An 11590-nucleotide genomic window follows, 5' to 3' on the forward strand; every position below is an offset into this window, starting at 1 on the left:
CATCTGAGAAGAGATAAAATCTGAAAAGAAAAACACCTAAATTTTCTTTAAATTGAATGTTAACCTAAAATGTCTCATTTTCTGGAAGAAGCAACATACTTCTGCTAAGTGACTTTGGCTGAGGTTGTCTGAGAGAACTTTTTGTTGGGAGCGTATCAATATCAATATTGAATGCATCTGATCAGAATTGAATGGAACAGCAAAGGTTGCTCAAAAAGTAGGACTCAAATCTTCCTTGCAATCAAGTTCCAGGGGATCCAATCCAGAGCAGACACAGTCAGTCACTATCGGGTGTGGACTAGTGGCCCATGAATACTTCTGAGTGACTCTGGTAGCTTCCAGTACAACCAGTCCCCAGGTACCAAACTATCAGGACTGCATCACCTGGCCCATCTATGTAAGGAGTGACCCCTATTTTTAAAAGGACTTGTTCCTCAAGGACTTCTTTTCATATCTCTTTGGCTAGAATGCTCTGTGAGGCTACCACCAGCCATGATGAACCCTAAGAAAGGAAGTGATGTTCACCACACGTACTGCTGTCATGTGTGACTTTGGGTTCTCTAAGTGAGGGATTCTAAGAAAGTCATTTATTTAACCACAGTGGCTGGGTGAATTCACAGTGTGTGAATACTTAACCACAGTGGAACCTAGCAAGGAATTTTTCAAATTGATATCCATCCTACCAGTGTCAATACTTGTCCTTTAGATTCAGAACCATCTGTGCCTACCTTGACAAAGCATCTGAACAAAGGTAGCTGATCCAAGGTGTCAGTGGCCTTGAATGAGGAATGAATGAGGTTATAGCTGTATCCCAAATTTGATTTTAATGATATTTAATCAAATAATTAAACAATCACTATCAGTAAGGTGGTGCATTCATAGGGCTTATATTTGAACACAGTTTTCATTTATAATTAAGAAAGATGGAATATTCCTTTTTCTCCATCATTTACGTTTCCTTTGTCCTCATGCTGTTATACAAGTCCATTTAACTTTTTCCTATAGCCAAAACAATTGACTTTACCTCTCAGCACTTTCTTCTCAGCTTCAATCTTTTGAAAGTTCTAGACTCTCCAGGCACAATTAAATAGCTGCCTCGACTAAACAACTGACTTGTGTTTGCTTCTCATTCTTTCCACCTAGAACCAGTTGTCTCAATCGACTTATGACCAATGTTAATAGACTAGGAGTAAATTTCGATATTCACATTCTTTAAACACATTATTGGCATCTATAAATACTATTTTACCAATTATTTCAAGCTCATGACTTGCTGAAAGATGTTGGATTGCTTTAAATGTACGGAAGACTGTATCATATTAACTATAAATCCAAGTGGTGAGATTTATAAGTAGCAGTTACTTCTCAAATAATAGCTTTGCACAATTAAACCGTACTTGTTGTATACTTGATTCTAACCTTCAGATCATATGAAAATGCTCCTCTTTGACCTTCTTCCTAACCTGATCCTGACTGAGCCTAATTGTACTTATGTGAAATCCACAGTTAAAAGAAAAATATATTTTTTAAAAGAAGGAGAGATTTTTTTGGGGAAAAAAGATTTCCTTTAGTCAAAAAAGAAAATAAAAACCTATCCAGCAGGGGAGATACTATGATTAGAAAGGTGGTTTTCCCATAACAAGTCTTATCCATTGCATTCCAGATGTGCTGATCCCTGTAATTTCTCCAAATGTGAGAGACTCAACTGCATGATATATGGTAGTGGAGGACTGTGTTCATACTCTCCCCTGTATAAAAAAAAAAGTAAGGCACTTAAGAACATGTAATAGTGGAGCCACCGAGATAGTAAGTGGCTAGGTTGCTTGCCTTACACATGGCTGACTGGGTTCAATACCTGACACCCCATATTGTCCCTCGAGTCGTCCCCCAGGAGTGATCCCTGAGCACAAAATCAAGAGTAACCCCTGAGCACAGCAGGGTGGGGCCCCCAAAACAAACAACAGCAAAACACCTGGTAGAATCAACATATTTATACAGAATTAACATTCAGCCTGTTGGCCTCACGGGATGAGGGTGGAGCCCGGCTTGTCCTCCCCACCCCAACGAGACCCCAAGTCATCGCCCACAAATGGCCTCTCTGGCTCCTGATCAAGCTGCTTAACGGCCATGATCCCAGAGACTCAGAAACAAATCTCAAAACCCAGTGGCGTTTGGCAGAAATGCACCCGGACTCCACAGTACGTTACTGTCGCCGGGCCACCCCAGGGAGGAAAGGGTGTTGTCCCTCCGCCTGCTCCCTCTTGGCGACTTGGTGGCTGTCATCCTCCAGAGGCCATTGGACAGTCAGGCTTGGGCCCGCAGTGACGAAACTTGTTGGGTGTCACGGGATAGGGGGGGAGGTGGAGCTGGGCCTGTCCTCCCCACCCTAATGAGACCCCAAGTCATTGCCCACAAACGGCCTCTCTGGCTCCTCATCAAGCTGCTCAATGGCCTTGATCCCAGAGACTCAAACAAATCTCGAAACCCAGCGGCTTTTGTCAGAAATGTGTCCGGACCCTGCAGTAGGTTACTGTCGCCGGGCCACCCCAGGGGGAAATGGGTGCTGTCCCTCTGCCTGCTCCCTCTTGGCGACTTGGTGGCTATCATCCTCCAGAGGCCATTGGACAGTCAGGCTTGGGCCCGCAGTGACGAAACTTGTTGGGTCTCACGGGATGGGGGGGGGGGAGAGGTGGAGCTGGGCCTGTCTTCCCCACCCCAATGAGACCCCAAGTCATCGCCCACGAACAGCCTCTTTGGCTCCTCATCAAGCTGCTCAATGGCCATGATCCCAGAGACTCAGGAGTAGATCTCTAAACCCAGTGGCTTTTGGCAGAAATCCCTCCAGATTTAAGTGTTAAAATTTCAGAATTTCAAAACCACATGGCCCTACTGCAGCCACACGACATCATATGTTATTCATAACCAGCAATAGAACACAAATTGTCTATTGTTGGCTTTTCAGCAGATCTGAGTGTTGGGGTAAAATCTCCAATAATGGTGGGTCTGGTGTCGAAATAGTGAATGTGATCAAAGTAGAGAGAGAGTAATGTGGAAATCATCTGTCCCACAGGCAGGGGGAGGGTGTGGGATGGGGGTATACTGGGATTTTTGGTGGTGGAGAATGGGCACTGGTGAAGGTACGGGTGTTTCATTGTATGACTGAGACTTAGACCCAAAAGCTTTGTAACTGCTCTCACGGTGATTCAATAAATAAAATTATAAAAAATGGAAAAAGAAAAAAAAAGTAAGGTGGAGTTCATGCACAATTCAATCAGCTAATCAGTGGCTGAATAAATAGCAGTACTCCTACAAAAAAAGAAAAAAAAACATTCAGCCTGTTTCTCTATTTTATAAGAAAGTGATTCCCTTAATATAGGGAAATGATGATTCATTCCTGAATAAGTGAAAAAAAATTCTAAAACATAAATATATGAGAAAGGCATATTTGAAGAATGTGCTCCACCCTTCCCTTAAGAAAAGAGGAACCTGCTGTAGATAATGAGCACAGACTTTGAGTATAAGTAGTCTTGCTCCGAATTCCTTTCATTTTATTCCTTCCCTCTACGGTAGGGTCCCCACCTCACTAAACTACTAGCATGAAGGCCAGTTCTAAGACCTCAGGGAACTCTGCTTATCTCAGACAAAGGCCCCACACCTATACTTCAGAGCAGGGAGAAGGGTTATTTGAACTGGAAAACCCAGTGTCTCCAACCACAGATCAGGAAGAATTGATCCCACCTTGCAGAGCTGAAGGAGAAATAGAGGAACAGTAATAGCACAAAAGTTAAATATAAAAAGGCCGATCAATGAAATTGCTTTCTCATGTGTGAGCAACAGAACTATAAAAAGAACTTTAAGCAGCTTTTCAGTCAAACCTTTGCAGTATCTCTACTCAAGTCTCAAAATGAAACTCTCAACTTCTGACTTTGCACCAATTTTCATTTAGATGTGTTCTGATATTAGTCCCATGGGTCTAGAAGAAGCCTGCCTCAGCCCCCAGTCAAGTTCAGCAGGACAGCCCAACATTCACTTGGAACTTGAGAAGTCTTTTTTTGTTTGTTTGTTTCTTTAAAAAGAAGAAGCTGTATTACCAGCCTGTATTTCAGAAGTAGCAATCACATATCCAGCCAAAGTGAAATTAAGAAATTTGCATGTCATTTATTAATATCCTCCGTGTCTGTCAAGCAGCTTTCAAAAACATGTTTTGCTCCTTTAGAAAGAAGAAAATTGAGTGCACTCACACAAAGGATCTCAGACCAGACTCTGTTCCCCTGCATGGTTTCGATGGTCCATAAGAGAAACTTTGGCCAGCCAGTACATTCGATTTCTAGTCTAATTAATACCTGAAATATTCTTTTCCACATCAGCAACTCATATCTTGTCTTCAAACTGAGCTCTGCCACAGCACATCCTTTCTTGAAATCAGAAACGTCATTCAAAATACTCTAGGAAGACTGGGTGTTTGATTAGAGAAATGTTGACTTGTTAGATGGGACCAAAGAGCAGTCTGCAAGAAAATGTTCTTACTTTTTATTTTCTTTGCTTTTTGGGTCACACCCAACAATGCTCAGGGGTTATTCCTGGCTCTGAACTCAGAAATTACTCCTGGCCGTGCTTGGGGGGACCATATGTGATGCCAGGGATCGAACACAGGTCGACCGCATGCAAGGCAAATGCCCTACCCACTGTGCTATCACTCTGGTCCCTGTTCTTACATTTTAGAGGCATGTGGGGAAGCATTTAAAAATGGAATGTAATTATATTTCTAATATACTATAAAACACTTTAGTAAAAATACCTATTTTTAAATACATAATATAAATGCAGTAAGCTGTTCAACACCTGTATCGAGAAAATGGGCTGGAAAGGACCCATTACAGTTTTCTCTCTACTGTTTTGTATGTTTGAACATTTTCATAACAAAGGAATAGAAACTCTAAGACAAATCTAACCTGATCTCTTTATCTTGTGTTGGTGCCCTGCAACCTCTCCAGCTGCTGACTGACTCTATTCTGATTTTGGGTTGCCATTCACACTCAGAGGGAAGCTAAGTGGTAATTGTAATTGACACTCATGGAACTTTCTCTAGGTGCATTCCATACGCTTTGTACGGTCTCAAATTGTCTTCATAGCAACCCTGTACAGAAACTGATGCAGCTATCATGTACTGACATGGAACCAATCTTAGGGGTATTCACATGGCCACTGATCTTGTGAGTGGAACAGCCAGAATTCAGCTCAGGCAGGTAATTATTAGGATAAAGTTCTTCAATGGGCTATTTACCTGAGGTCATGAAAGTATTTCTCATATAAAGACATACTCCTTACTATCTTTCATGAAATTCATTCAATTCAAGCAGTTATCTGCCTAGACCAATAAAGGTAAACTTCAGTTGTTTCTTCTCTTTTGTCTCCAAGAGGTTGAATCAATGCTTGGTACTTAATGAATGCTTGATAAATGCTACTGATTGATTTGCTATGTGGTAATTACTTGGAAGAGTTAGTTAAGGTCAACACATAGATGAGTACAGCACCCCCTGGAGCCTGATTATTTGACTCCTCTGTCCCCATTATTCAAGTCTAAGCAGGTACAGTGCCAGGAGGTGCTAACTAACCTTAGAGATGTTCTGAATCCCATTCTGATGCTGACATTGGCTCTTCCTGTCTGAGAAACTCTGCTAAAAATGACAATGAATAATTTTGTATATGTAACTGTAGAACCAAGATAAAACTCAACATATGTATACATATATACATGGGCTGGAGCAATAGCAAAGCCGGTAGGGCATTTACCTTGTATGCGGCTCACCTGGGTTCAATTCCTCTGTCCCTCTCAGAGAGCCCAGCAAGTTACCAAGAGTATCCCACCCACACAGCAGAGCCCGGCAAGCTCCCCATGGCATATTCAATATTCCAAAAACAGCAACAAGTCTCACAATGGAGACATTACTGGTGCCTGCTTGAGCAAATCGATGAACAACAGAGGACAGTGCTACATATATACATATATTTATATTTGTACATGTATTATTATGTTATATATGTGTGTGCATGTCTATCTAGTCTCTGTTTCTCTATCTATTGGTGTGAACTAGTTCATCTAGACATAAAGCTTGAATGTATCTCAGCTTCTTCATGTTAGAAGAAAAGACACTTCAATAGGTCTTATGGTTAGCAAAGTTATAGCCAGGATCCAATTCCAACACAGGTAGATCAAATTTCTGTTGGTAATCATGTAAAAGATTTTCATGGTGGGCACATTCTGTTCTTATTTACCTGATCATAACTTTATATTCCATAGTATCCAAATCTTTTTCTGTTCTTGGGTGACAGGCCTTCAAAATTTATTTTTCAAATCTCGTTCATAGAAGATCAGGAGCATAACTCGGAGAATGCAGGAAGCTGGCTGTCACTTTGGGCAGAAAAAAACCAGACAGATATTGCTAAAGGCCATTTTGGTGTTCTTTTTTCCTTTTGGGTTTTTTTCTTTTTCTATTTATTTTCTATTTGCTTTGAAGACCACACACAAAAGTGCTCAGGTGTTACTCCTGGCTCTGTTGTCAGGAGTCACTTCTGGAAATGTTCAGGGAACTACATGTGGTGCTGGAGAGTGAACTGGGCATGGTCATATGCAAGGCTGTAGGATAACATTGATTTGTCCTTTCTGCCTTGCCGCAGGGAGCTTAGGTTTATTGGATTACTCTCATCACAGTGCTCCCATTCCTCTGTGTTTATTTGTAATTTCTTTCTTTGTGCTCCGTGAACTTGTAAATATTGTTTTTCTCTTCTCCTTAAGTCTTCTGCATATTTAATTCAGAGCAATGTCCTTTTTGTATGGACACAAGAAGACAATGCTATGCTTTTGTAATTTGGGAGTCAATTGACTCTAAATGATATTTTCCTCCTGGACATCTCAACCTAAGCCTCAGTTGCCCTTACTTCCTAGCACCCCAAAAGCAGTGTTCCGTCAAGGGAATGGATGGACCCAGGGCAAGCAGTGAGCTATGTCTTACCCTGGCATCAAAATGGGCCCGACCAAATTGCCATAATGCTTAGCTATAAGTTAAGAGCTTGATCATGGACAAATGCTGTCATGATCCAAAAAGCAATAACTAGATTCTCCAATAACTGTTAGGGTTAGGAATGATAAATCTGGCCTGAACACTGTAGTCTGAGTCTGTGGCAAGATGTTCCCAGGAGAGCTGCCCTACGCAAGCCTTAATGTATCTCTTACTGTGTCCATACAAAAATAACTAATATTAAGATGTTAATTAAGATGTTATGAGAAGAGGAATACCCCTAGATGGTGTTTCTGCCCTTGACTCAGATGGGCAGTCAGGGAGGGCTTTCTTTTTTTTTTATTAGTGAAACACCATGAGGTACAGTTGTAGATTTACAATTTTTTGTGCTTGAGTTTCGATTATACAATAATCAAATACCCATCCCTCCACCAGTGCCCATTTTCCACCACCATGGATAATATCCCTCCCACCCCCATCCCCCCCATCTCCCCCTGCCTCTGTGGCAGGGCAATCCCTTGTGTTCTCTCTCTCCTTTTGGGTGTTGTGGTCTGCAAAAGAGGCATTGAGTGGCAAACATGTTCAGTCCATAGTCTGCTTTCGACATGCATCTCCCCTCCTGGGAGGATCCAGGGAGGGCTATCTTATGTTGATTTTGCTGACTGGGTGTATCCTGGGCCCAGAGGGCTAGGGGTGGAGAAACCTGTGGGGAGAGGCAGAATCAGGAGATCTGGGATCTAAGAATGAGGGGCTAGGAAGGAAGAGGGTGTGAGATGGGAGAGAGGAGAGATTGAATAAATGATAACTAATGAGCAAACAGCTTGGTCCTCATTCTTCCTTCACCTGCCCATCACCAACATCCAGCCCAATCCTGTCCATACACAGCGACTTGGGAGCACCGAACTCCTGTGGTGTGAGAGAGCCACCTGGAGAGCCCGTGAATATACACCCTTCCCCGTGCGTATTTTTTTACACCAGGCCTTATCTCTCTGAACCCCTGAAGCCCATTTTTGACCTTCTACAAAAGCCCCACAGGCCAGGATTACTTGAGACTGAGTATCCTGTTCTTTATGCTCTGTAGACTATTACCAAAGAAAGACCAAGCTAAAAATCAGAGTTCATAGGAGACAGATGGAACCCATGTAGTGGAACAGGATATTTGCTCCATTGTGGAAAGAAAGCTTTCCTGACTCCAGAGTGAGTACCTTAGACTGAGGGCTGAAGACACAGAGATCTTGAGAACTTATGCTCTGACTTGGGGAAAGAAAGACATACTAAAGTGTTCGCCCATTGAATTAGCTCAGATAAAATAATCCAGAAATTTGTCAGACTCTGTTACTCTGGAGATTCATTTCCAAGGAGGAGAATCTCCACAAAGGGCTGTAGTTACTGATAGGGCCAAATCCCTGCATGCAGGTTAGAGAATCATCAAGGATCTAAGTCCTGCCTAGGAGATGTCCCGGTTGAAATGTCATAGTTTCTTTGTTACACAGTTAGTCTTCTGTGGGCTGTATGACCTCATAACCTAAAATGTCTTGACAATTTGATTGCACTTGCCTACATGCCCAGCCATTCTAAATCCTGTGTCTGGCTGGCATTTCATATGAAGCTCTCACCAGCCTTCAAGTGGTTTAAAACATGTTTCTGGGGTAGGAGAGATTGTACACAGGGTAAAGCAATCACCTTCTCTCTCCTACCCTAACTTAATGGTTTCTCAAGCATCACCAGGAGTTATTCCTGAGCACAAAACCAGGAATATTCCCTGAGCACACCTGAATGTGACCCAAAATCCAAAAGTAAACATAATATAATACAATTTGTGAAACATATTTCTGTTGGTTGTTCACATGTCCTTCACATCACTGGTAATCAGAGAAACACAAATTAAAGCAACAGTGAAATAGCAATCTTCTATCAGTCTTGCAAATGTTTAAAAGAATACTTGTCAGTGTTTACATATGTTGAGTACTCTTTTGCTTCATGTCAAATTGTAAACAGTAGCCAAAAAGAAGAAATCAGAGAAATAGTCCATAGTTACAGCTGTCTTATATGTAATAATCATGTTATCAAGATCACTGGAGCTAAATATCAACAGTGCTATGAACCCATTGGCATAGAGAACCAACTGGTTAATTTATTTATTAATTTAATCATTCATTCAAGAAATATGTATTAAACATCCAAGAAGCAAAAAAAATTTTTTTGAAAGAAAATAAAAACCAATCAAGTGCTGAGTATCTGTGAAGGCACTGAGGCAGGTGTTGAAGAGGGTTGTTCTATAAAGATGAGTAATGGGATCCCCTTTTGAGAAAGAGTTTAGGACAAAGACACAGATGATAAGAATCACTGACCTTCATGACTTGAGGAAGCCTTAAAGCAGTCAAGAGAAGATGGGTGGAATGCTGTGCTGTACACTCATTCCCAAGTGGCACCAAGGCAAATAGGGAGGCAGCGTCATGGAGGATGGTGAGATACGAGGCCAACACTGGAATCTCCCTGCAGGGTACAGAGAAAGTGCTCAGACACTGTGTGTGGATGAAGGAGTCCAGGTATTTTTTGACTGTATGATTACAGACCCAGAACTAAAAATAACAGGAGGAAAGTAAATTGATCTTTCTTAAGGAATTACTATCTCAAGTCTCCCAAGTTCCATGGCAGGCCCAGGAAGAGGTCAAAAGGAAACAGCAAATACGAAAGGAAATAGGAATCTGAAAGATGAAGAAGAGATGGGTTGGGTGCAATCCCATCTCACCACTGTGAAGACCCCTGACTGCACAGCATGATCTGACATTCTTTCCAAGACTCCACAGCTCCATAAAACCTCAGGGCATCTCCAATTATCCCAAGAAAGGGATGTCATAAAATTCTCAAGACTAAGTCCATGCTAATTTATTCATTATATGTGAATGAAATGCATGTGTTCACTACACAGCATCTGGAGGAAAAAAATTAGTACAAGAGGTTCCAGAATGTCTAAGTCTAGAGCTTTAACATGCAGTGCAGTTTGGATGCTTCATCTATGTTGAACACTTAGAATATGATGCCACCTCTGCAGCCTCACTTCATATACATTTTTTCACCTGATGCTCATGATGGTCTTCTTAAAAACCCTATTTTCTAGTTGAGAAAATTAGTCGTGTAAGTTTTCTATTATCATGTCTGAGAATTAGCAAAAAAAGGATCCAAACCTCATGGATCTGATTCCAGAAACCATGTCTATAGTGGAAAGCAAAGGCATCTCTAAGCAGATAGGGCTGCGAAGAAGTCATGAGGAGGACATCACTCACATGACACTAACACATGGGTGGCTGATCTGTGACAAACTGAGCAGCCTTGAGCATGGCCAGCATCTGTTCCCTTCACTTGGATGAGAACCGGTGTCACATTCCAATATGGTCTTCACCTGACATCACAGCCCTGAGAAAAACAGCAGGAGGTAATTTCATTCCTTGATCTAGGCTTCAAGTCCTCTAACCCAGTATTTCTCAACCTTTCTCTAATAGTGGACCCCTTCTAAATTTGTTTTCTTCCTCTGTCAACCCATTCCACAAGTTGACCCCCTAGTCTTGTACTGTGACCCCCCCCCCTTTACCCAACTTTTACCATTGCCCCCAACACACTGAAATGTCCTGGGAGCCCAACAGGAATCACACAGCCCCTGGCTGAGAAATGTTGCTCTAAACCTTTCTATATCATGATACTTTCATTGACTCTGATTTCTGAAGTCCTTCAAATACTCTTATCTTATCTTGGACTAAACTCCAAGAACTCTTATCTAAAACAAATAAATAAATAAAAGTGAGGGAAACCAATTCTGTCCATTGAGAATTTACTTTCCAAATCTAACACCTATGAATAATTAACAGTAAAAAGTCAAGGTCTGTCTAGGTATGATTATGCTTTATGTGAACTTTTATACATGATGAGATTTTATTTGCAACTAGATGGGACTCCAGATGTCAGAATCTTTCTAACAACTAGCTGACCAAAGCAATGATTCATTAAAATAAGAGAAAAGAGCAAGAAGGGTCATGTGATCATTGCCCTGCATTATCACAGGCCTAAAAACAGATTCTACAAGTCAGGGAGCTTCCTTTTTTGCTCTGAGAAAGCCAGTGAGGGTATTTCCCACAGACTTGGCCTACTGTTGTACAACCATCACTCTGAGAACCGAGGGAGTGCATTGTACACAACTAGAGTAGAACCAGCATCACCACCTTCACTTAGCCTAGCTCTGAATGTATATCCCAGTCTAGTATCAGAGTCCTGGGGTGGGGTATCTCTGTGGGCCCAAATCTATTGCCTTCTTTTCTGGGTGAGCCTGGAGAGGATATTTGTTTGTTTTCAGATTTCCTTTTCCAATCATGCTGCCATGCACAAGCCTGCTCACACTTCTCTTTGGAAAGTCCATTTCAAGCTACTGTACATACATTTTCCTTTAACCTAGATGGTCCCCAAACTTCAATGTATGTGAGACTCACCACAAAATAGAATTAAAATACATTGAACTGAAATTTATCTTGAGAATTTGCATTACTAGAGTAGGTTTTGAAAACAGTTAAAGTTTAGTC

The 11590-nt window shown here is 41.5% G+C and overlaps 1 non-coding gene across 1 annotated transcript; it reads left to right on the top strand.

Moving 5' to 3' along the window:
* Window positions 1-1587: 1587 nt before the first annotated feature.
* LOC130016754 (U1 spliceosomal RNA) lies at window positions 1588-1751 on the top strand. The gene has a single exon (XR_008791266.1). It is a non-coding gene; the product is annotated as a U1 spliceosomal RNA (small nuclear RNA).
* Window positions 1752-11590: the final 9839 nt, after the last annotated feature.

Source organism: Sorex fumeus, unplaced genomic scaffold (genome assembly GCF_029834395.1).
Source record: "Sorex fumeus unplaced genomic scaffold, SorFum_2.1 ptg000007l, whole genome shotgun sequence".
In the NCBI taxonomy this organism is placed as follows: Eukaryota; Metazoa; Chordata; class Mammalia; order Eulipotyphla; family Soricidae; genus Sorex; species Sorex fumeus.